The sequence below is a fragment of the Bufo gargarizans genome, chromosome 1 (genome assembly GCF_014858855.1).
Source record: "Bufo gargarizans isolate SCDJY-AF-19 chromosome 1, ASM1485885v1, whole genome shotgun sequence".
Classification (NCBI taxonomy): domain Eukaryota; kingdom Metazoa; phylum Chordata; class Amphibia; order Anura; family Bufonidae; genus Bufo; species Bufo gargarizans.
Genome location: NC_058080.1, coordinates 562,683,024 through 562,710,751, shown reverse-complemented (window position 1 = coordinate 562,710,751; position 27,728 = coordinate 562,683,024). Strand labels below are relative to the sequence as shown.

Here is a 27,728-nt window from a genome sequence, read left to right as displayed (position 1 = left end):
CGTGGTAATCCAAAGGCTTTATTCAATATTCAATAAAATCCAGGTACAAGAATGCAGGTCTACATGTTTCGGGCACAATATAATCCTAGCCCTTACTCATGACAATTTCCAGTACACTGCAGGAAGTTTTTATAGAGAGGAGGGAGGGACTGACTTCCTCACCTGAGGTAATCAGGCTGAGGTTCAACCACTCCCATCGGCAAATCAACACTCAATTAAAAACATACCATAAATTTATGTGATTCATAAAAACATATATTCAAAGAAATTACAATGACATATTCAGAAAAAATAATAATAATAATGACGGAACTAGGTGAGGAAAATGAGAAAGGGAGGAATACTGTATGATCGATAATTTGAGGATCAATATTGTAGGATAAGGTCAAGTTTTTTATTCAGACCATGGGGTTGGCGACTTTCTAATTGGAAAATCCAATAAGATTCTCTGTTCAGAAGTTTGCGTTTTCTGTCACCACCTCTTAAAGGTTTTTTGACTTTTTCAATACCTTGTGCTGACATATATGAGACATCCCCACCATGCACTGTGGCAAAGTGGAGACTTGCCGCAGATACATTGCGGTTTGCATGGTGCGGTATGTCTGATATATGTTTTCTAATGCGCGTTTTTATGGCATTTGTTGTACATCCTATATATTGCAACTTGCATTTAGTGCATGTTATGCAGTAAATGGCAAAGGTGGTGTTACAATTGAGCGTGTTCACTTCCAATGTTAAACCAGACCTTGATGAAGCTATTGCTTTGTCTACATCAGACCAGACATTTAATGTTACTAGTATGTCTTTCAATGAAATGTTACACATTTATGATTTAATAGAATTGAAAAACACTTGTCTCCCTCTTGATACTATGCACTGCTCACCAGACTTTAACCCCTCCAACCGTGATTTCTATCCGGTGCAATCCAGGTCTCATGCACTGGATAGGTTTCAGGAACTGGTTGAAAAGGATCTTGTCTCATTGAGCATTCTTGTAGCTTCACAACATAATGATCTTCACACTGACAATTTGTCTAAGAAAGAATCATTAGCTTTGCGCAATCTCCAAAACAGAGATGATATTGTTGTGAAACAGGCTGATAAGGGGGGAGCTGTGGTCATTCTTGATAGTGAACTCTATAGATGCCAAATTAATCGGATGTTACAAAAAGATAAGACCTATATGATTTTATCAGGTGACCCGCTCCCCTCCTTTCAACCAGAATTGAAAACTCTGTTGATGCATGGTTTCAGCTTAGGCATTCTTAGCCAAAAAGACCAGGACTATATTTTTGTTGCCTTTCCTGTCACCCCTATCCTACATGCCCTACCAAAAGTCCATAAATTAATTTTCCCACCCCCCCGAGACCAATTGTCTCAGGTATAGGGTCTTACTCTGAACGTCTCTGTCAGTGGGTTGACTCGTTACTGCAACCTTTGATCCCCAACATTCCTGTTTTTTTAAGGGACACCAAATCAGTCTTACAAGCAATACAGGAGCTTGAATGGTCCCAGAAATATTCCTGGGTCACTGCGGATGTAATTGCACTTTACCCTAGCATCCCCCACAATATGGTTCATACCTCCCTGGTTTGGTTTTTGGAAAACTTTGGAAATTTCTCTGTGGTGCTATCTGAGTATGTGGTGGCTGTGGTGGCTGTGGTGGCTGTGGTGGACTTCCTCCTGAGATGAAATTATTTCATGTTTGATGGAAAGTTTTTCCTGCAGACATCGGGGGTGTCGATGGGGGCCAAGTTCTCTCCCTCCATTGCTAATATTTTCATGGCATGGTGGGAGAGGAGCTTCCTCCTCATCGACACCAACCCTTTCTCGGATCACGTGAGGTGGTATGGCCGTTACATCGACGACCTGATCTTTATCTGGTCGGGCGATGTGGCGGCCATACCGCTGTTCACGGATTATCTGAATTCATGTGTAAATGGTATTCAATTTACCGTTCAACACAGTACCAACAACATTGAATTTTTAGATCTCAGACTCAGGGGGGACTCCGCCACAGCCTCCATATACACCAGCACACACAGAAAGCAAACAGCTGGTAATACACTATTGCATGCACAATCATGCCATCCCACACATACCATCAGGAATATACCTAAGGGAGAATTAATTAGAGCCAGAAGAAACTGCAGTGACAAGTCAGCCTACAGAACAGAGGCAGAAAATATTACTAAAAGACTGACACATAGGGCTTATTCACAAAAAATGCTGGATAAATGCAACAGAGAGGTATCAAACATCGATAGGAATTCACTATTAACTACTAATGTGAAAAAACACAGTCACAATATCAGAGAGACATTGAATCATGAAAGAAAAAATATCTTTGTAACTCAATATAGCAAAGAATACACCCAAATTTGTAATATTGTAAAAAAAACACTTTCCAGTTCTGGCATGCGACAAAGCATGGGCAGCAATGGCACAAAAAGGCGTAAAATGTGCAGCCAAAAAAGCACCCACCATAGCTAGCTCAGTAAGTCCCTCCCTTTTTAGAAATGATAAATTTCGCTCTACTCAGAGTACTTGGTTATCCACAAAAGGGAACTACAAATGTGGTCATTCCATTTGTATTTGTTGCAAATACATGAAAATCAGCCAGAACTTTGAATCTACTGTTAATGGCCAGGTTTTTAAGATACACTCTTTTCTCAATTGTAACACCACCTTTGCCATTTACTGCATAACATGCACTAAATGCAAGTTGCAATATATAGGATGTACAACAAATGCCATAAAAACGCGCATTAGAAAACATATATCGGACATACCGCACCATGCAAACCGCAATGTATCTGCGGCAAGTCTCCACTTTGCCACAGTGCATGGTGGGGATGTCTCATATATGTCAGCACAAGGTATTGAAAAAGTCAAAAAACCTTTAAGAGGTGGTGACAGAAAACGCAAACTTCTGAACAGAGAATCTTATTGGATTTTCCAATTAGAAAGTCGCCAACCCCATGGTCTGAATAAAAAACTTGACCTTATCCTACAATATTGATCCTCCAATTATCGATCATACAGTATTCCTCCCTTTCTCATTTTCCTCACCTAGTTCCGTCATTATTATTATTATTTTTTCTGAATATGTCATTGTTATTTCTTTGAATATATGTTTTTATGAATCACATAAATTTATGGTATGTTTTTAATTGAGTGTTGATTTGCGGATGGGAGTGGTTGAACCTCAGCCTGATTACCTAAGGTGAGGAAGTCAGTCCCTCCCTCCTCTCTATAAAAACTTCCTGCAGTGTACTGGAAATTGTCATGAGTAAGGACTAGGATTATATTGTGCCCGAAACATGTAGACCTGCATTCTTGTACCTGGATTTTATTGAATATTGAATAAAGCCTTTGGATTACGACGAATATAAGCTGGACCAACCAATCTCTTTTTTTCTTCATAGAAGTGGTATTGTAACGCTGATAACGGCGCCATTGCCACTGGCCATGTTGGTGGAGTACTCGGAACAGCGCAACAAGGCACACAGCTCTCGCATGGAGGCCCAGTCATTGGTGGTAAAGTGGTGCTGTTCCGCAGTGCGTGTTGCAGCTGAAACTCCACTATGGCCTGCTGCTGCTCACACAGTCTGTCCAGCATGTGCAAGGTGGAGTTCCACCTGGTGGGCACACCGCATATGAGGCGGTGAGCGGGAAGGCCGAAGTTACGCTGTAGCGCAGACAGGCGAGCAGCGGCAGGATGTGAACGCCGGAAGCGCGAACAGACGGCCCGCACTTTATGCAGTAGCTCTGACATGTCGGGGTAGTTGTGAATGAACTTCTGCACCACCAAATTCAGCACATGCACCAGGCAAGGGATGTGCGTCAAACTGGCTATTCCCAGAGCTGCAACGAGATTTCGCCCATTATCGCACACCACCCGGCCAGGCTTGAGGCTCACCGGCAGCAACCATTCATCGGTCTGTTGTTCTATACCCCACCACAACTCCTGTGCGGTGTGGGGCCTGTCCCCCAAACATATGAGTTTCAGAATGGCCTGCTGACGTTTACCCCGGGCTGTGCTGAAGTTGGTGGTGAAGGTGTGTGGCTGACTGGATGAGCAGGTGGAAGAAGAGGAGGAGGAAGCCGAGTAGGAGGAGAAGGCAACAGGAGGCAATGAATGTTGCCCTGCGATCCTTGGCGGCGGAAGGACGTGCGCCAAACAGCTCTCCGCCTGGGGCCCAGCCGCCACTACATTTACCCAGTGTGCAGTTAGGGAGATATAGCGTCCCTGGCCGTGCTTATTGGTACACGTATCTGTGGTTAGGTGGACCTTGCCACAGATGGCGTTGCGCAGTGCACACTTGATTTTATCGGATACTTGGTTGTGCAGGGAAGGCACGGCTCTCTTGGAGAAGTAGTGCCGGCTGGGAACAACATACTGTGGGACAGCAAGCGACATGAGCTGTTTGAAGCTGTCTGTGTCCACCAGCCTAAATGACAGCATTTCATAGGCCAGTAGTTTAGAAAGGCTGGCATTCAGGGCCAGGGATCGAGGGTGGCTAGGTGGGAATTTACGCTTTCTCTCGAATGCTTGTGAGATGGAGAGCTGAACGCTGCCGTGTGACATGGTTGAGATGCTTGGTGACGGAGGTGGTGGTGGTGTTGGTGGTACATCCTCTGTTTGCTGGGCGGCAGGTGCCAACGTTCCTCCAGAGGAGGAGGAAGAGGCCGAGGCGGCGGCAGCAGCAGAAGAGGCCGAGGCGGCAGCAGCAGAAGAGGTAGCAGGGGGAGTCTGAGTGACTTCCTTGTTTTTAAGGTGTTTACTCCACTGCAGTTCATGCTTTGCATGCAGGTGCCTGGTCATGCAGGTTGTGCTAAGGTTCAGAACGTTAATTAGACTTGGAATTGCACAGTAGCGTGTGTGTGAAGTTATTGAGAATGACCCTATCTGCACCTTGAATCTAATATACCCTTTTAGGGATAGATTTAAAGTAGGCCTGATACAGCAGAAACCACTAATTTAGAGAATTGCTAAATTTGGAATTGTATTTCAACCCAGAACAAAAACGGTACTTTGATGGACACTAAATAACTTGACCAGCCACAGCAATAATGACAGATTTAGATGAATATAAATTTGAGGCCTAGTATTTAGGCGCTGGGTGACAGGTATATGTTTACAGACAGAATTGGATTTGGAATTGCACAGTAGCGTGTGTGTGAAGTTATTGAGAATGACCCTATCTGCACCTTGAATCTTATATACCCTTTTAATGAATAGATTTAAAGTAGCCCTGATACAGCAGAAACCACTAATTTAGGAAATTGCTAAGTTGGGAATGGTATTTCAACCCTGAACAAAAATATATCCTTTGCCAGACAGCAGACAGTATTACAATTGGCTGGCCACAGCTGAAACACCAGATTTAGGGTACTGCTATTTTGGCAATTGTATTTCACCCCTCAATAAAATAGCAAGCACAGCCAAGCCCCTGATGTAGGATATAGCCAAAAAATAACCACACTATTGATGGTTAAATGCACTTGGTGACAGCTTGCCCCTGATGTGGGATATAGCCAAAAAATAACCACACTATTGATGGTTAAATGCACTTGGTGACAGCTTGCCTCTGATGTAGGATATAGCCAAAAAATAACCACACTATTGATGGTTAAATGCACTTGGTGATAGCTTGACCCTGATGTAGGATATAGCCAAAAAATAACCACACTATTAATGGTTAAATGCACTTGGTGACAGCTTGACCCTGATATAGGATATAGCCAAAAAATAACCACACTATTGATGGTTAAATGCACTTGGTGACAGCTTGCCCCATATGTAGGATATAGCCAATAAATAACCACACTATTGATGGTTAAATGCACTTGGTGACAGCTTGACCCTGATGTAGGATATAGCCCAAAAATAACCACACTATTGATGGTTAAATGCACTTGGTGACAGCTTGCCCCATATGTAGGATATAGCCAAAAAATAACCACACTATTGATGGTTAAATGCACTTGGTGACAGCTTGCCCCATATGTAGGATATAGCAAAAAAATAACCACACTATTGATGGTTAAATGCACTTGGTGACAGCTTGCCCCATATTTAGGATATAGCCAAAAAATAACCACACTGTTGATGGTTAAATGCACTTGGTGACAGCTTGACCCTGATGTAGGATATAGCCAAAAAATAACCACACTATTGATGGTTAAATGCACTTGGTGACAGCTTGACCCTGATGTAGGATATAGCCAAAAAATAACCACACTATTGATGGTTAAATGCACTTGGTGACAGCTTGCCCCATATGTAGGATATAGCCAAAAAATTACCACACTATTGATGGTTAAATGCACTTGGTGACAGCTTGCTCCATATGTAGGATATAGCAAAAAAATAACCACACTATTGATGGTTAAATGCACTTGGTGACATCTTGCCCCATATTTAGGATATAGCCAAAAAATAACCACACTGTTGATGGTTAAATGCACTTGGTGACAGCTTGACCCTGATGTAGGATATAGCCAAAAAATAACCACACTATTGATGGTTAAATGCACTTGGTGACAGCTTGACCCTGATGTAGGATATAGCCAAAAAATAACCACACTATTGATGGTTAAATGCACTTGGTGACAGCTTGCCCCATATGTAGGATATAGCCAAAAAATTACCACACTATTGATGGTTAAATGCACTTGGCGACAGCTTGCTCCATATGTAGGATATAGCAAAAAAATAACCACACTATTGATGGTTAAATGCACTTGGTGACATCTTGCCCCATATTTAGGATATAGCCAAAAAATAACCACACTGTTGATGGTTAAATGCACTTGGTGACAGCTTGACCCTGATGTAGGATATAGCCAAAAAATAACCACACTATTGATGGTTAAATGTACTTGGTGGCAGCTTGAGCTGGTGCACCACAAGACACAAAATGGCCGCCGATCACCCCAGAAAAAAGTGACTGAAAAACGCTCTGGGCAGCCTAAAAACAGTGAGCAATTGAATAGCAGCAGTTCAATGATGCACAGCTGTAGATCGATCACTGAATTAAGTCTTTTGGAGGAGTTAATCACTGCCTAATCTCGCCCTAACGTCCCAGCTGCAACCTCTCCCTACACTGATCAGAGCAGAGTGACATGCGGCGCTACGTGACTCCAGCTTAAATAGAGGCTGGGTCACATGCTGCACTGGCCAATCACAGCCATGCCAATAGTAGGCATGGCTGTGACGGCCTCTTGGGGCAAGTAGTATGACGCTTGTTGATCGGCTGCTTTGCAGCCTTTCAAAAAGCGCCAAGAAAGCGCCGAACACCGAACCCGAACCCGGACTTTTACGAAAATGTTCGGGTCCGTGTCACGGACACCCCAAAATTCCCTACTTTGAGTCAATTGTCCGATTACTTTTGGTCCATATAAAAACAGGGTGCCACATGTAAAGGAGCTGAAATTACTAAACCCTTCATCCAATTGTAATGTGGATGCCCTCAAATAAAAGCTAAAAATCTGGACTTTATGTCCATGTCCATTATATAACTATAATTTGAATATGTTTTAGTAAACAGGTAATAAAAAACAAAACAAATTTGTGTCAGTGTCCAAATATATATGAACCTAACTTGTATGTCAGTGTCACTCTGAAATTATTTACTATTGATGTCACTGCAAGACCTTAAAAGGGGGGAAGGAGAAAAAACCTGACACGCCAGTCTCTGCGATAGATATACACCAAAAAGTGTTCTATATTTGTTTGTAAATGACTCCCTATGTGCTAATTTGCTTAATATAATTGTAGACTTCATATAAATATAAGCATAGCAATCCTCTGTTGTTCTGATCACTTTCTAATTTAATATTCATGTGTTTGCAAGCTCTTCAATCCATAAATTAGTATAAAATGAAAATGATACGCTGTCTTATGATTCATACATTGTCTGCAGTAATGCTGTGTGTCACTCAATAAAGGTCTGAATGATCTGGATTCACTTCAAACACAAGTTTTCTAATCTTTTTCACGCAGGCAGTTGCAGCATACATTTCCGTGCTGTGTTATTTGCAGGCTTACAGAGAAATATAAGGGAACTATTTTGATTGAAGCCTAGAAATTACTAATAAAAATCTCTTGCTATGTAACTGAAACCATGTGTGTTAACATCTAATTTACGCTCAAAGTGGTATTGCTAAATACCACTGAATGACTTAAAGAGCAAAAAAATTAAATAATGTTTGGAATAGAACTCTTTAGGGTACGGCCATACGGTCAGGTTTCTGCATATAGTTTTGGAAACCAAATTCAAGAGTGAATTCAAAATAAAGTCATGTCTGTTCTTTATACTTCTCTCCTTTTATGATCCTTTCCTGATTTTGGCTTCCAAAACTGCATCAGGAAACCTGACCATGTGGCTGGACTATACGGTAAGTACAAACTTAGCAGCCACTGGGCTCCAGAGATGTGGACGATAAACATGGCGACATGCTGCTTTAGATTTCAAACTGATGGCAGTGTGGTTTTACATTGCGTTTTGGCAAATTCCCTTGTGTCTCGACTGTATGACACCTGAACACCCTATAATAGTGAGGGGACACGACCACCGGCTCCCTACACTTAATACGGAGGGAGTCAGGGTCACCTAGGATCAAGCAAACAGGAAAACACAAAATCAATGAACAGACTTATCTGTAGAAGGATCAGTTGTAGCATCCAGCATGTACACACTCCAGGAAGTTGTATAAATCGCAAAGTGATGCAGTATGGGAAGGGATTTAAAGGGATGCAATCAGTGTAACTACATGACAGCTGAGAGAGGCTAACGAGATGACAAAACGAAAGCAAAACAAAAGAACCTCAAGCAGGAGGTTCTGAAGAACGTCTGTCAGAACTTCTCAGATGTCTGGTGGTGACAGTATCCAGTAGCCCTATAAACGTAGGACCCAACTTCCAGGAGGGAACCATCAATTTGACATTCTTAGTAGACAACCACACCAGATCACCAACATTCAGGTCCGGACCAAGCACACGTCTCTTATCCGCCACACGCTTATATCTCGCACTCATGCTCTTTAGATTATCCTGAATCTTTTGCCAAATAGATGACAAAGACGAGGAGAATCTGTCCTCATCAGGTAAACCAGAAGACCCCTCTCCAGAGAATGTCCCAAACTGCGGATGAAACCCATATGCACCAAAAAATGGTGACTTATCAGAGGACTCCTGATGACGGTTATTTAAAGCAAACTCAGCAAGGGACAAAAAAGAACACCAATCCTCCTGATTATCTGCCACAAAACAGCGCAGATATGTCTCCAGATTCTGATTGACGCGCTCCGTCTGGCCATTCGACTGCGGGTGGAAAGCAGAAGAGAATGACAACCGAACCCCCAAGCGAGAACAGAAAGCCTTCCAGAATCTGGAAACAAACTGCGTGCCCCTATCAGAGACTATGTCTGAAAGAATACCATGCAATTTGACAATGTGATCAATAAATGCCTGCACCAGCGTCTTAGCATTGGGCAAGCCAGGAAAAGGAATGAAATGCACCATTTTGCTAAAACGGTCCACCACCACCAGAATCACAGTCTTCCCCGAGGAACGAGGCAGGTCCGTAATGAAGTCCATGGACAGATGTGTCCAAGGATGGGAAGGAATGGGTAACGGAAGGAGAGGACCTGATGGCCGTGAATGAGGGACTTTGGCACAAGCGCAGGTCTCGCAGGCTGCCACAAAACCCTCAACCGACTTACGAAGCGCCGGCCACCAGAATCTCCGAGCGATGAGATCCATTGTGACTCTTGCCCCCGGGTGCCCAGCAAGGACAGTATTGTGGTGCTCCTTAAAAATCTTGTGTCTTAAAGCGAGAGGCACAAACAACCTCCCAGGAGGACAAAGATCAGGAGCCTCTGCCTGGGCTGCCTGAACCTCTGCATTCAATTCAGGATAAAGAGCAGAGACCTCCACACCTTCAGCCAAAATGGGACCCGGGTCTTCAAAATTCCCACCTCCCGGAAAACAACGTGGCAGGGCATCTGCCTTCACATTCTTAACCCCAGGGCGGAATGTGACAACAAAATTAAACCTTGAAAAGAACAAAGACCATCTGGCCTGTCTCGGGTTCAGAAGCTTGGCTGACTCCAAGTAGGCCAGATTCTTATGGTCGGTAAACACGGTAATAGGGTGTCTGGCTCCCCATAGCCAATGGCGCCATTCCTCAAAAGCTAACTTGATGGCCAACAACTCCCTATCTCCCACATCGTAATTTCTCTCTGCGGAGGAGAGTTTCTTCGAGAAAAAGGCACACGGTCGCCATTTGGCAGGAGAGGGACCCTGAGACAAGACCGCACCCACACCCACCTCAGAAGCGTCCACCTCAACTATGAAGGGCAGAGAGATATCAGGTTATACCAAGATGGGAGCGGAAGCAAAACTCTCCTTGATACTAGAAAAGGCCTTACGCGCCTCTACCGACCAGGAGGAAAAATCTACCCCTTTCTAGTCATATCAGTGAGTGGTTTAACAACAGAGGAATAATTCAAAATAAACTTCCTGTAATAATTGGCAAAACCCCAAAAATGCATCAGCACCTTCTGATTCTCAGGAAGCTCCCACTCAAGCACAGTGCGGACCTTCTCGGGGTCCATGCGAAAACCAGAAGCGGAGAGAAGAAACCCCAGAAATTGAATTTCTGGAACCGCAAACACACATTTTTCCAGTTTAGCGTACAATTTATCCTCCCGCAGGATGAGCAAGACCTGACGTAGGTGGTCCTTATGAGTTTTGAAATCAGGAGAAAAAATCAAAATGTCATCTAGATACACTAATACAAATTTCCCCATTAAATGATAAAAAATGCTGTTCACAAAATGCTGAAAGACGGCTGGAGCATTAATCAAACCAAAAGGCATAACCAAATTCTCAAAATGGCTCTCAGGGGTATTGAAGGCCGTCTTCCATTCGTCTCCTTTTCTGACCCTGACCAGGTTGTATGCCCCTCTTAGATCCAACTTGGAAAAAAAATTAGCCCCAACAATCTGGTTAAACAGGTCCGGGATCTGAGGAAGCCAATAAGGGTCACGAATTGTGATACTGTTCAGCTCCCTGAAATCCAGACATGTTCTTAAAGAACCATCTTTTTTCTTAACAAAGAAAAAACCAGTGGCAACAGGTGACTTCGAGGGTCGTATGTGTCCCTTTCTCAGACTCTCGAGATATAAGCACGCATAGCGACCCTTTCAGGTTGGGAGAGATTGTATAAACGAGATTTAGGCAGCTTGGCGCCTGGGATGAGATTAATAGGGCAATCGTACTCCCTGTGAGGGGACAACTCCTGAACACCACTCTCAGAAATCACATCCAAAAATTCAGAGAGAAAAGATGGTACAGTCTTAGTAGAAAGCTCTGAAACAGATGTCATGAGGCAATTCTCTCTGCAAAAGTCACTCCAACCATTTATTTGCCTCGCTTACCAATTAATGGTGGGGCTATGTTTAGTGAGCCAGGGTAGCCCCAACACTAGAGAAGTAGGCAACCCGCTTAGGACGAAACATGACACATCCTCAACATGAGTATCACTCACAATCAAACGGATATTGTGAACTATGCCCTTTAACGATTTCTAAGAAAGTGGAACGGAATCAATAGCAAAAACAGGTATATCCTTTCCCAAAGTGCATACCTGGAAACCATGTGTTATAGCAAATTGATTATCAATGAGATTGACAGCTGCTCCACTATCTGCAAAAATCTCACAAAAAATGTTCTTGCTCTCTAGCGCCACACTGGCAGGTAGGACAAAACTGGAACTACAAGCTAACGGAAAACCTTTAATTTCCGCATCAACATTGCCAATAGTAAAAGATGGAACGTTTTTAGAGGATTTTTTTCTTTTTGTTTCTTTATTAGTCTCAAAAAACTGCCTGAATCTCCTAGAGGGACAAACATTTGCCAAATGATTTATACCTACACAACAGAAACAAACCCTCCTCTGAGAGCTGAATCTTCTATTGTCAGAGGCAAGCAAACCCAGCTGCATGGGCTCCTGCACAGAGGGGATTGAGAGAGACTGAGACCCCTGTGCACTGAATGAGACCGCCGCACTGTCCTTGGACTGAGTATGACAGGAAGGAGTGATCTCTCCTCTCTCTCTAAGACGCCTGTCAATACGAACGGCCCAAGACATGGCAGTGTCCAAGGAGGAAGGTCTCTCATGAAAAGCAAATGCATCTTTCAATCCCTCTGAAAGACCATGGCAAAATTGACTTCGGAGTGCAGCATCATTCCAACCAGTATCAGCTGCCCATCTCCGAAATTCTGAACAGTATATCTCTGCGGACTGTTTACCCTGGCATAAAAGACGTAGTCTAGACTCAGCCAGACCAATACGATCCGGATCATCATATATCTGACCCAGGGCTAAAAAAAAATCATCCACTGAACGGAGGGGCCGTGCCCCCACCGGCAGCGAGAAGGCCCAAGACTGAGCGTTATCCCTGAGCAGCGAGATGATGATCCCCACCCTCTGCTCCTCATCACCAGAGGAATGGGGAAGTAGGCGAAAATGGAGTTTGCAAGCCTCTCTAAAACTAACAAAATTCTCACTACCCCCGGAGAACGTATCCGGGAGCGAGATCTTAGGCTCAGAACAAACTCCATTAACGCAAGCTGATCCGGTCACCTGAAACTGAGATACAGTTTTACGGAGATCTGCTACCTCCAATGAAAGACCCTGCATGTGTTCAGTCAAAAGTAAAACCGGATCCATGCTTGAGACGGTTTTGACGGTTTATAATGTCACGGAAGGTGTAACAGAAAACAAGAAGTTACAAATAAGAATCCGACTGGCTTGATCCGAAACTAAGGAACAAAAGGGTGAACCCTATTTAAGCCCTGAAACTCTCCCTGTCTTCTCAGCCCATGCAAAGATCTCTATGATAGAAAGTTGCATGCCCTCGTGCCTCGACTGTATGACACCTGAACAACCTATAATAGTGAGGGGACACGACCACCGGCTCCCTACACTTAATACGGAGGGAGTCAGGGTCACCTAGGATCAAGCAAACAGGAAAACACAAATCAATGAACAGACTTATCTGTAGAAGGATCAGTTGTAGCATCCAGCATGTACACACTCCAGGAAGTTGTATAAACCGCAAAGTGATGCAGTATGGGAAGGGCTTTAAAGGGATGCAATCAGTGCAACTACATGACCGCTGAGAGAGGGTAACGAGATGACAAAACGAAAGCAAAACAAAAGAACCTCAAGCAGGAAGTTCTTAAGAACATCTGTCAGAGCTTCTCAGATGTCTGGTGGTGACACTTACATACTGTGGGCAATGGCACCCAGGACTTGTAAGCAGTTATAGAGGGATCAGACTCCCTCTATCTCCCATCGGCACTTTGCAAATTATATTGCGGGGTGCTGATGTCAGTGCAGGCAGGCCAGGGCATAGTGTAGGCCACATTCAAGCCTCCAGCATTTCCCAGCAGGCTGCACCTCTCTGGCACTGACATTATAGCGCTGAATATATATATAGTGTATTGTATTTTAGAATCAATAAAAAATATTGTCTATTGTAGTCCCCTTGTGGGTCTATTAAATGGTTAAAAAAAGGAAAAAAAAATAAAAAATTAAAAAATTCCAATTAAAAAATGATGCTTTTATTCCATTGAAAAAACACTTTTCAATGGAAAAAAATTGCAAAAATAAAATCTGCTCCACATTTTTCATATTGCTGCATCCTTAACAACCTGCACTATGCAACTATCATGTAAGTAGCAAGGCCGATTTATTGGCCTGTATTTGTGGGAGGGGCGTCCCGGCCTATATCTGGCTCACACCTCTCTCCATGTTACGTCGGACGGCAGCGGTGTTCCTGTTACAGCGTCTCCTAGGTAACACATCGTCACTTCCGGTCGGCGCTTCCTCTGTCAGTTCGGCGTCCTGGTCTGCATCGTGCGGCGGGTAAGTAGCTGCTGCCGCAGCGCAGCTTCGGTTCTTCAAGTCCGGTCGGTGGGGTCGGTCCCTCTAAGGTAAGAGAGGGACATCCCCACACCGGAGCGGCAGTCTGGCAGCACGCCCCGCTCCCACGTGACTCGCACGCAGGTGGCAGGAGTCAGCGAGACTCCGATCCCTTCGGCGGTTCCTCCGTTCAAGTTTCATTTTCTCAGGGGCATGTTGTTCAGAGGCGTGTGTGAGAGTAGTCCAGCGGGAGTTGTTGCCCGCATTAGGTGTGTGTCACTGCATTTCCCGCATCAAGTGCGTGTTACTGCGTTGCCCGCATAAAGTGTGTTACTGCATTGCCCGCATAAAGTGTGCGTTACTGCATTGCCCGCATAAAGTGTGTGTTACTGCATTGCCCACGTCAGAGTGTGTGTTACTGCATTGCCCGCATTGTGTGTGTTACTGCTTTAACCGCGTTGAGTGTGTGTTACGGCATTGCCCGCATCAAAGTGTGTGTCACTGTATATTTGCTGCTCCTAACTTGATGGCAAGGGGTACTGATAGCGTTTGGTGGGGGGCAAAGTCTGGCACGGGCCGCCGTGCTCTTAGCTAGGTGGGGGGGGGGGGTAGCTGTGTCATACAGGGTGAGTTGTTGGGGTGCCGTGCCCCCAGTAACAAGTAACCCCGACATGTTTGGCGCCGGGGTCTTCACAGTGCATGGCGGAAAAAAAAAAAAAAAAAAAAACCCTGTCTTCATACATCTAGCTTACCACTTAGTTAGCCGTGTTTTCTGGTGCTGGGTCATCAATCGTTCAGCCAACTCCACGATTTATCCCGGTAATCAGACAGTTGTACCTCGTTACCCAGCCTGGGTTTATTGTACACTGGTACTAGCCTTAATGAAAAAAAAATGAAAAAAAAAAAAAAAAAAAAAAAAAAAAAAAACTTCTGTTTTTATGCGTACAGGTCTACTTCTGCGGTTGATCCCCTTTTTGTTCCTTTCATACCAGCGTGTTGTCCTGTCTCGTCCGGTCATGTCTCACGGGTCAGATATTGTGGATGCTTCTGGCGAAGACCTGGGTTCTAGGGCATCGGAATCCGGCAGTATTCCATCTCTGCGCAATTGGACTGTGCCGAAACTCATGTCTGAGTTAGCCAAAAGAGGAATTCCTTTCCCGGCCGCTGCCCGGAAGGCGGAATTGTATAGGCTACTGGTGTCCACCCCGGCAGAACCTGGTCAGCAAGAGGTCTCCATGGCCACGGTTCAGACCTCGTTAACTCAGCTCCACGTCATGCTGAATAGCCTCACCTCCTCCGTGTCCGGGGTACAGTCCAGATTGGAGTCGGTAGAGGCTAGGGTCGCTGGCTTGTCCTCACCCGCCACTCTGTTACCAGTCGTAGCGGCACCCGTTGCCAGTACTTCAGGTAACTTTGTTACAGTGCCCAACGTCACTCCAGCTCATTTTATTCTGGCTAACATCAAGAAGGATATCCTCGATGGCAGAGACGTGAACTTAGCCTCCCTTCTAATTGCCACTCGTGATTTATCGGACAATAGGGTCATTGCGTGCGGCGATGTTTCTGTCGTCCTGAAGGGGCGCGATCTGAGGCTTAGCAGGAAGTTAACGATTCCGGAGTTCGTACTTGCCTTTAGTCTCTACCGAGACATCATCTGTTCAGTGCGACCAGATAGGAGAGAGGAGTTGGACCTGTACCTCTTCAGGGTCACTGAGTTGGGCTACAAGTACGGAGGCTTCGGTTTTTATGACTACCATTGCTCCTTTTCTGCCAAGGCAGCAGCTGCACTCAGTCAGTTCCAGTTCACTACCAACTGGGCCAACATAGACACAGAAATATTCTGTAGGCATTTCGCTGGACTGAAAGCACCGGCATGCTCTTCATGCCAGTCTATCTATCACACTGGAGAGTGGTGTCATAATGCCGCAAGCGCCCCCAGGTCCAACCCTTCTCCTCCTGTTCCTGGTCCATCTACTGGCATCCAGCAAAACTTTGGCGGTTGATAAACTCGGCCGGCCAATCAAATATCTGGGCAGATCACAGATCTGCAACAACTACAATTTTGCCACTTGCAATTATAGTCAGTGCCGTCTATTACACATTTGCGCCAACTTGTTTTCGAGCCCACCCGAAAGTGGCCTGCTCATTAAAGACCGACAAACATTGCATGAGCGTGGTAAATGTAGATCTCTTGCAATCATACTTACAAGGGCATCAGGATGCTTCCTTCTGCGACTTTCTTGTGTCAGGTTTCACCCATGGTTTCCACACAGGTCTCGTGGCTTTACCGGATCACACCCATGAGTGTAGGAACTTGCAGTCCGCATCCCTCAACCCCGGGTCCATAGACAGACTCCTCCAGTTGGAGCTAGACAAGGGGTACATCATCGGCCCCTTCTTGTCCTCCCCATTCGAGCGCTGGAGGATCAGCCCCATAGGGGTGGTCACGGGAAAGTTCAGCCACAAAGAGCGATTGATTTTCGATCTATCGGCTCCTCACGGGTTAGCTACTCCCAGCATGAACTTCACTCATTCCAGGCGGAGGAGGTCAGCATGGTGTACGCCTCCATCGATCAGGCTATTGCACTCATCCTTGCCACATGGCACCGGGGCGATCTTGTCCAAAGCGGACATATCAGACGCCTTCAAGTTGATGCCTATCAGGCCAGAACTTTGGCAGTGGCACGGGATCAAGTGGAATTCCCGTTATTACTTTCGCCACCAAATTGACTTTCGGATCCCGTAGCAGCCCTTGGATTTTCGATCAGCTGGCAAAAGCCCTACACTGGATACTCGAGAACAGGTTTGGTTGCGAACACTGTGATACATTACTTGGACGATTTTTTGCTGATCGAATCTCCACAGGGCTCAGCGTCGCGATCTTCAGAACTTGTTAGCTTGTTTCGCTCAGCTAGGGGTTCCGGTTTCCCCCAAGAAGGTTGATGGTCCATGCGACCACCATCACCTTCCTGGGCATCGTGTTGGACACAGAGACCATGTCAGCGAAATTGCCAGAAGACAAGTTGGCTAGGGTCAGGGCAGTCATTCGCAGTTTCGTCACAGGGAGGGTCACCACCAAGGTGGAACTACAGTCATTGTTAGGCATGTTAAATTTTGCCATGCGCGTCATTCCCCAGGGTAGATCTTTTGTAGGCCAGATTGTTACCACTCCTCTCAGCAGCTCCCTGTCAGGATAGTCCAGTATTCCTGGATAGTCAAGCGCAAGCGGATTTGAGCATGTGGGACCACTTCTTGAGTCATTGGAATGGCGTGTCCATGTTTGTCCCGGCGGTCTCGCATAGCTCCCCCGTCATATTCTCCAGCAGCGGGGTCAGCCCTGGGTTCGCTGCTATTTTTGGCCCCCATTGGCTGAACGGGGCATGGCCGGGGGAGATTTGCGAGACCACGGGAGCCCCCCAGACGACGGAGGTTAGGGACTTGTATCCCATAGTGGCGGCAGCTCGTGTTTGGGGCTACCAGTGGACAGGCCGCACTGTGGTCTTCGCCTCTGCTAGTCCTTCCTCCCTGGCCATCCTTGACAGTGGCAAATCCAGGTCTCAACTGGTCATGTCTTTGATGAGACGTCTGGTACAGTTGTCGCTCCTACATAACTTCTTATTCTGTGGTTCCCTTATATGTGGTGCGCAAGGTAGTAGCAGTTGACGCTCTAGCTAAGACGGATTACTCTTTATTTTCCCAGGTTTGCCCCGAAGCCGACGCGTCGAGAACCCCGTCTCCACGTCCGGCCACGCTCTTTCTCAACTGAACAAATACCTGACCACGGCCCATGGGCTGTTTGCCAGGTCGCTCTCGGCTAATACCACCCGAGCGTACAACACTGGCTGGCGGTTGTACTGCAGGTTCCAGCAGGAACACCCCCGAGGCGGCCTGAGCCACATAGACTTCATATTGGCGTTCATCGGGTACTGCCATGAGCACATGCACCTTTCTCCCGGTACCGTCAAAACTTACCTGGCAGGGGTCCAACATCATCTGTCGCGCTTCACAGCCAGAAAGAACGTCGTTGTTTTCCAGTCACGTGGTCAAGGCCACGTTGAAAGGTTTACAGAACTGTACCCCAGGTGTTACCCCCCGTAGACAGCCCGTGTCTGGCCCTATCTTCAGAGGCATGTCCGATTTGTTAGACCTTAGGCCCTTCGGGGTTCTCCAGAGCTTAGTACTCAAAGCCGCCATTTATTTGGCCTTTTATGGCTTCATGAGGCCGGGGGAGTTCACGTCGCTGTCACTCAGCAGCCCCTTCCTATCCCGCCGACAGTTGGTTCCCAGCCCAGAGGGCTTCGTCTTGTCTTTACCCGTGACCAAAACCTCCCAGTCGGGTCCCCCTACCCAGATTAGATTCTTCCCCACATCACACAAATGGTGTCCGGTCCACGTTCTGCAGGAATTATCCGAGGCACTGGCCAATCGCGGCACTGATACCCCACTATTACCCTTCGGGACAGCAGCATTGTCCACATCCCAATTCGTAGCGCACGCACGCACACTGGCGGCCAATTTAGGTTTAGACCCCCTCACCGTGTCAGGGCATTCGTTCAGGATAGGAGCAGCCTCGGCCGCTTCCAGGAATCAGGTGCCAGCTCACATCATTCGTAAGTTGGGCCGGTGGCGCTCTTCTTGTTACAGTCGGTATGTTCCGAACCCTGTCAGTGAGATTCATTGTGCCTTTCAGAATTTGGTGTTGTAAATATGTCAATAAAGACGTCTGTATTTTCATGCTGGGTTTTTGGCCTCTTTCAGGTGTACTCTCGACGGAAGCGGTTATGCCACAACTCAAGCCGCCAGTACTGTTTGGGGGGTATTTCAGGGCAGTAGGTTCTTTCACACATAGCCCCGGCCACAATTTATCCTATACAGTGAACACCGTAAAAAAAATAAACAAAAAATTGCAGAATTGCTGTTTTTTTCTTATTTGCCAAAAAATGTTTATAAAAAGGGATCAAAAAAGTGTTATGTACCCCAAAATAATATCAATGAAAAATACAGGTTTTCCCCAAAAAATCAAGCCCTCACAAAGATCCATAGAAGAAAAAAGTTATGGGTCTTAGGATATGATGATGCAAAAACATTTTTTTCTTTAACACACTTTTTATAAAATGGGCTTTTAATGCACAAAAGTATTAAAATATTTAAAAATGTATTTCCTATCACTGTAATCGTACTGAAAACAGACAATAAAGTTATCATGTTATTTATGGTAAAAAATTATTCTGCAGTTAATTGCAGTTTTTTCATATCACCCTCCCAGAAAGAGTTAATAAAAGTTACCCCAAAATGACAACATTGAAAACCATACCTTGGCCCGCAAATAGTCAAGCCCTTATACAGCTACATAGATGGAAAAAAAATAATTACAGCTTTTGGAAGGCAACAATAAATGGTTGATTATAAGGGGTTAAAATGTGGACATATGTAACACCCCAGAGTTGTGTTACGAAACTCTTCTACTTTGCTACAATTTGTTAAGAGCCTCAACCTTGTCATCTCATATGATTTTACATTATGTTTTCACAACTGTGCATTATAAACGATGTTAAATGTTTATTGTTGCAATTTCCGTGTTCACCAGCAGGTGGCAGCAATGTGTTGGTAAGGAGTTTAGTACATCTAAGCTGGAATAGTTCATTCCAGCTTAGCTCCCTCTCTATGGAGGTGTGGACTAATCCCACAGCCTACACCCTGGGTGGAGAATTAAGTTAGTGAGGAGTGCAGCCCACCCCCTGCTAGGGGTAGGGTGTGTGTGTGTGTGTGTGTGTGTGTGTGTTAGGAGCTCCTAATATAGGCAACCAAGTCAGGACCAAGTCTTGTGCTGAGACATTGATCAGATCCCCAGCCTGAGCCCTGCAACCTCAGCTTGATGAGGCAAGCAGACAACCTCCAGTTCCAGCAAGAAAGCATTCCCTGAGAAGATAATTGTGAGTAAAGTCCAATGACCCAGGAGAAGTCATATTCCTCCTCAGCTAGTCAGTCCCCATACAGCAGAAGATAGAAAGTGCAGAAGCCAAATTCCTGCCACATGTTTATAGCTAACAAGCAGACGTCCTTTCCTGCAAGTTCCAGGTTGATAGAGCAGAAGATAAATTACTGCCAACCATTGCTGAAAGCTTGCTGGGACCTAAGACAAAAAGCTGTACCTTGCTTGGATAAAAGTTACCATCAGTAAAGACAAGTTTGAACTTTATCTAAAGGTCTGGACCTCAATTTCTGCAGCAAAATCCCTCTATTACTACTCCTATCACTACACTTCATTTTATTGCAAGAGAGCCAGGAGTCCAGTCGTACCCAGGTAGGAGATACCGTTGACACAATTGCCACTACCATACAGAGACATTACACCACTCTGGCATTCCTAAACTGGGACATGAGTTATAACACCTTTGAAGGGCCCTGTGATTGTACCCTGCACACGCTGCAATTGGCATCTCAACAAATACAGAACAATTAAACAACCCGTTCCTGCCCACTGCACATACTAGATGTAAAACCTGTCATTATGTGAAACCTGGTAAACAATTCTGCTCCTATGTTAATCAAACCCAGAACATTAGGAGCCACATTAATTTTAACAGTAAGTATGTGATCTATTTGGCTTCTTATGACAGCTGTCACAAATAGGGTATGCAGTTATGGTGGCTCACTTCTAGTGGCAGAATCGCGGCTGTGCTCAGTCCGAAGAAGCTAACCCAAAGCTTCGGGGGTAGTGGAATAAAAATAGAATAAATGGATGGCACTCATATCAAATGGGGTCTATGGATATTATTTATTAGGTTATAAAGATAGGATGGTTTAAAAATACCAGATGGTAATTAACATATAGTTATATATCTATTCTTTAAAATGTATGGTTTTAATAAAAGTTAGGCTGTGCACACTCCTTAGAGAATAAATAAATGATAAATAAATAAATATTAGTTCCTATAAAAGATGTTGATTTATGTCCATATAAGAAGATATTAATTTATGTCCATATAGGTATTAGTTTATGTCCATATATAAATTTATGTCCATATAAGAATTCGTATAGTCCATATAAAAAATCATATAATCAAAAAATTCATATAATCATAAAAAAGGTCCATAAAAAAGGTCCATAAAAAATTCATATAGTCAAAAAATTTTAAAAGATGCAAAACTAGAATAAATATGAAAAATCACAAAAAGCAGTTCATATAGGTGGTTGGATGATCCAAATATTGGTCTCTTTAAATGTAAAGTAATTGGTGATCCCTTATAGTAAACAGTAGGTAGCAATAGTTGTAGATACAAGTAATAGTTTCTGTATATACTCCTATATAGGAGCTTCAACTTGTATTGAGGCCGGATCTCCACCTGGAATATAAAGCTTTTACAAGGGTACGTTACCACTCCTATGTGTGGTCTTCCTGTATCCTTCTGCGGCCTTCCGGGTGGTAGGTGGCGTCCTCCTTACTGCGCCGTGGGTTGCACGAGTATCACTGTCGCAATATTTCTTCCGGTGACGTCACTTCCGGGTGGTGAAAATTCTCTCGGAAATATGGGACTTATGGCTGCTCTCTCTCTAGGGAGAGAGCAGCCATAAGTTCCATATTTCTAATTATATTGGCCAATATACTGAAGGATTACGGAATATACAAAAAATCCGCCATTTTCCCAAAGATCCCGCTCATTACAACACGTGGCACTCCAACGGCGGAGATTTGAACACGTGACATGCCGACGGCGAGAATTTTCACCACCCGGAAGTGACGTCACCGGAAGAAATATCGCAACAGCGACACTTGTGCAACCCACAGGCGCAGTAAGGAGGACGCCACCTACAACCCGGACGGCCGCAGAAGGATACAGGAAGACTGCACATAGGAGTGGTAACGTACCCTTGTGAAAGCTTTATCTTCCAGGTGGAGATCCGGCCTCAATACAAGTTGAAGCTCCTATATAGGAGTATATACAGAAACTATTACTTGTATCTACAACTATTACTACCTACTATTATAATATAAGGGATCACCAATTACTTTACATTTAAAGAGACCAATATTGGGATCATCCAACCACCTATATGAACTGCTTTTTGTGATTTTCTTATTTATTCTAGTTTTGCATCTTTTTACATTTTTTGACTATATGAATTTTTTATGAATTTTTTTATGGACCCTTTTTTTGATTATATGAAATTTTTGATTATATGAATTTTTATATGGACTATACAAATTCTTATATGGACATAAATTTATATATGTACATAAACTAATACCTATATGGACATAAATTAATATCTTCTTATATGGACATAAATCAACATCTTTTATAGGAACTAATATTTATTTATTTATCATTTATTTATTCTCTAAGGAGTGCGCACATCCTAACTTTCATTAAAACCATACATTTTAAAGAATAGATATATAACTATATGTTAATTACCATCTGGTATTTTTAAACCATCCTATCTTCATAACCTAATAAATAATATCCATAGACCCCATTTGCTGCGAGTGCCGTCCATTTATTCTATTTTTATTCAGCTGTCACAAATAGTTGGCTGCACAAGGACCCTTTAAGAACACATATCAATAAACATCTTTCTAATATATCTAACCAAAATATGGTCAATGTTTCAAAGCTTTCTAAACATTATAGAGCTTGTCACTACAGTATTGTATCTTTTTCTAATTTTTCATTTATAAGCATTGAACCAGTGTCCACACTTATTTGTGGTGGTGACTGCTCCAGGAAACTCCTGAACAGAGTGTCTTTTTGGATCTTTATCTTGGGAACTAGGGTTCCTGGAGGTTAAACTCCTGTCAAGGTCTAATTTACCAAAACTGATATTGCTGTGCTAGCGTTGCCTTAAAGGTCCACATTTTTACTATTGATGAATTATCATCAGCATCGATCATCAATATCAGATTGGTGGGGGGCGAATCACCTGTTTGAAAAGAAGACCATATTCGCACAAGCTCTGCCTTCCCTTCATTGTTTACCTGCTCGCCATCGCAAGTGTAGCAGTATGCTGATGTAATTACACCTAAGCTGTCCCTTTCAATTCTAAGAAATTAATAGATCATTCTGTGTGTGATAAATATATATATATATATATATATATATATATATATATATATATATACAAAGGGAAAATGGCAGCACTGGCTATGAATGGAAAAAGTAGGGTGCACGTTCCTGGGAAATAGACTTCTCACCCCTCAATAGAATCCAAAAAAGGACGGCACTCCAGTAAAATGAAATCGATGTTACCTTTATTCAACCATCCGGTGCAACGTTTCAGCTCTGATTGAGCCTTTTTCAAGCAGAGCTTGAAAAAGGATCATTCAGAGCCGAAACGTTGCACCGGATGGTTGAATAAAGGTAACATCGATTTCATTTTACTGGAGTGCCGTCCTTTTTCTGGATTATATATATATATATATATATATATAATATTGTTTTGCTTTTTGAATTGAATTACTGAAATAAATTAAAGGGGTTTTACAAGTTAATTAATAATTTATTCTCAGGATAGGTCAATAATATCAGGTCATCTTGAGGATAGGTCATGAATGAAAAAAACTTGGACAACCCCTTTAATTTATTTCAGTAATCAGTAATTCAATTCAGGTTTTCAATAATATTCTAATTTTTTTGAGATACACATGTATATATACAGTATATATGCCATGTGTGTGTGTGTATATATATATATATATATATATATATATATACAGTACAGACCAAAAGTTTGGACACACCTTCTCATTCAAAGAGATTTCTTTATTTTCATGACTATGAAAATTGTAGATTCACACTGAAGGCATCAAAACTATGAATTAACACATGTGGAATTATATACATAACAAAAAAGTGTGAAACAACTGAAAATATGTCATATTCTAGGTTCTTCAAAGTAGCCACCTTTTGCTTTGATTACTGCTTTGCACACCCTTGGCATTCTCTTGATGAGCTTCAAGAGGTAGTCACCTGAAATGGTCTTCCAACAGTCTTGAAGGAGATCCCACAGATGCTTAGCACTTGTTGGCCCTTTTGCCTTCACTCTGCGGTCCAGCTCACCCCAAATCATCTTGATTGGGTTCAGGTCCGGTGACTGTGGAGGCCAGGTCATCTGGCGCAGCACCCCATCACTCTCCTTCATGGTCAAATAGCCCTTACACAGCCTGGAGGTGTGTTTGGGGTCATTGTCCTGTTGAAAAATAAATGATGGTCCAAATAAAAAACGCAAACCGGATGGAATAGCATGCCGCTGCAAGATGCTGTGGTAGCCATGCTGGTTCAGTATGCCTTCAATTTTGAATAAATCCCCAACAGTGTCACCAGCAAAGCACCCCCACACCATCACACCTCCTCCTCCATGCTTCACGGTGGGAACCAGGCTTGTAGAGTCCATCCGTTCACCTTTTCTGCGTCGCACAAAGATACGGTGGTTGGAACTAAAAATCTCAAATTTGGACTCATCAGACCAAAGCACAGATTTCCACTGGTCTAATGTCCATTCCTTGTGTTCTTTAGCCCAAACAAGTCTCTTCTGATTGTTGCCTGTCCTTAGCAGTGGTTTCCTAGCAGATATTCTACCATGAAGGCCTGATTCACACAGTCTCCTCTTAACAGTTGTTCTAGAGATGTGTCTGCTGCTCGAACTCTGTGTGGCATTGACCTGGTCTCTAATCTGAGCTGCTGTTAACCTGCGATTTCTGAGGCTGGTGACTCGGATGAACTTATCCTCCGCAGCAGAGGTGACTCTTGGTCTTCCTTTCCTGGGGCGGTCGGCATGTGAGCCAGTTTCTTTGTAGCGCTTGATGGTTTTTGTGACTGCACTTGGGGACACTTTCAAAGTTTTCCCAATTTTCGGACAGACTGACCTTCATTTCTTAAAGTAATGATGGCCACTCGTTTTTCTTTACTTAGCTGCTTTTTTCTTGCCATAATACAAATTCTAACAGTCTATTAAGTAGGACTATCAGCTGTGTATCCACCTGACTTCTCCACAAGGCAACTGATGGTCCCAACCCCATTTATAAGGCAAGAAATCCCACTTATTAAACCTGACAGGGCACACCTGTGAAGTGAAAACCATTTCAGGTGACTACCTCTTGAAGTTCAACAAGAGAATGCCAAGAGTGTGCAAAGCAATAATCAAAGCAAAAGGTGGCTACTTTGAAGAACCTAGAATATGACATATTTTCAGTCGTTTCACACTTTTTTGTTATGTATATAATTCCACATGTGTTAATTCATAGTTGTGATGCCTTCAGTGTGAATCTACAATTTTCATAGTCATGAAAATAAAGAAAACACTTTGAATGAGAAGGTGTGTCCAAACTTTTGGTCTGTACTGTATATATATATATATATATGGTTAAAGAAAAATTGGACTGCACTCCAGATAAAAGTGAAAAATACGTGAAGCTTTATTCACCCATGATATGGCAACTCTGCAGAGTTGCCATATCATGGGTGAATAAAGCTTCACGTATTTTTCACTTTTATCTGGAGTGCAGTCCAATTTTTCTTTAACCATATTATTGGGGCACTGCCGCTGCCCTTGTGGATTTTGCACCCGCATCCTGGGTGGTGCTCCCGCTGGATTTTCTTCAATATATATATATATATATATATATATATATATATACACCATATATATATATATATATATATATATATATACACACTATATATATTTATATATGTATATAAATAGAAGACACCGCAGCACATCCATGTGCTGCGGTGTCTTCTATTTTTGTATCACACACCTTGGTCAGGTGTTTCCATCGCTGGCACCCGATCCTTCATTACCAGGAGTGCTGACCTGAAATTTAGTTGTGTCTTCTATTTATATATATATATATATATATATATATATATATATAGTGTATATATATATACAAACCGGATTCCCAAAAAGTTGGGACACTATACAAATCGTGAATAAAAACTGAATGCAATGATGTGGAGGTGCCAACTTCTAATATTTTATTCAGAATAGAACATAAAGCACGGAACAAAAGTTTAAACTGAGAAAATGTACCATTTTAAGGGAAAAATATGTTGAATCAGAATTTCATGGTGTCAACAAATCCCCAAAAAGTTGGGACAAGGCCATTTTCACCACTGTGTGGCATCTCCCCTTCTTCTTACAACACTCAACAGACGTCTGGGGACCGAGGAGACCAGTTTCTCAAGTTTAGAAATAGGAATGCTCTCCCATTCTTGTCTAATACAGGCCTCTAACTGTTCAATCGTCTTGGGCCTTCTTTGTTGCACCTTCCTCTTTATGATGCGCCAAATGTTCTCTATAGGTGAAAGATCTGGACTGCAGACTGGCCATTTCAGTACCCGGATCCTTCTCCTACGCAGTCATGATGTTGTGATTGATGCAGAATGTGGTCTGGCATTATCTTGTTGAAAAATCAGGGTATTCCCTGAAAGAGATGACGTCTGAATGGGAGCATATGTTGTTCTAGAACCTGAATATATTTTTCTGCATTGATGGTGCCTTTCCAGACATGCAAGCTGCCCATGCCACATGCACTCATGCAACCCCATACCATCAGAGATGCAGGCTTCTGAACTGAGCGTTGATAACAACTTGGGTTGTCCTTGTCCTCTTTGGTCCGGATGACATGGCGTCCCAGATTTCCAAAAAGAACTTTGAATCGTTACTCGTCTGACCACAGAACAGTCTTCCATTTTGCCACACTCCATTTTAAATGATCCCTGGCCCAGTGAAAACGCCTGAGCTTGTGGATCTTGCTTAGAAATGGCTTCTTCTTTGCACTGTAGAGTTTCAGCTGGCAACGGCGGATGGCACAGTGGATTGTGTTCACTGACAATGGTTTCTGGAAGTATTCCTGAGCCCATTCTGTGATTTCCTTTACAGTAGCATTCCTGTTTGTGGTGCAGTGTCGTTTAAGGGCCCGGAGATCACGGGAATACAGTATGGTTTTACGGCCTTGAACCTTACGCACAGAGATTGTTCCAGATTCTCTGAATCTTCGGATGATGTTATGCACAGTTGATGATGATAGATGCAAAGTCTTAGCAATTTTTCGCTGGGTAACACCTTTCTGATATTGCTCCACTATCTTTCTGCGCAACATTGTGGGAATTGGTGATCCTCTACCCATCTTGGCTTCTAAGATACACTGCCACTCTGAGAAGCTCTTTTTATACCCAATCATGTTGCCAATTGAACTAATTAGTGTTAATAGGTCTTCTAGCTCTTCGTTATGCTCAAATTTACTTTTTCCAGCCTCTTATTGCTACTTGTCCCAACTTTTTGAGGATTAGTTGACACCGTGAAAATTTGAATCAACGTATTTTTCCTTTAAAATGATACATTTACTCGGATTAAACGTTTGATCTTTCATCTACGTTCTATTACAAATAAAATATTGACATTTGCCATCTCCACATCATTGCATTCAGTTTTTATTCACAATTTGTTTAGTGTCCCAACTTTTTTGGAATCCGGTTTGTATATATATATATATATATATATATATATATATATATAGTGTATATATATATATATATATATATACATACATATATATACAGTACAGACCAAAAGTTTGGACACACCTCATTCAAAGAGTTTCTTTATTTTCATGACTATGAAAATTGTAGAGTCACACTGAAGGCATCAAAACTATGAATTAACCCATGTGGAATTATATACATTTCAAAAAAGTGTGAAACAATTGAAAATATGTCATATTCTAGGTTCTTCAAAGTAGCCACCTTTTGCTTTGATTACTGCTTTGCACACTCTTG

General features: G+C 43.2%; 1 protein-coding gene across 1 annotated transcript in view; it reads right to left on the bottom strand.

Annotated features, from left to right (window-relative positions):
• LOC122928753 (transmembrane protein 132D-like) overlaps window positions 1-27,728 on the bottom strand; it is a gene marked incomplete at its 5' end in the record, with an annotated part of 1,334,109 nt that overhangs the window by 1,237,889 nt on the left and 68,492 nt on the right. The gene's annotated exons all lie outside the window — the stretch shown is intronic.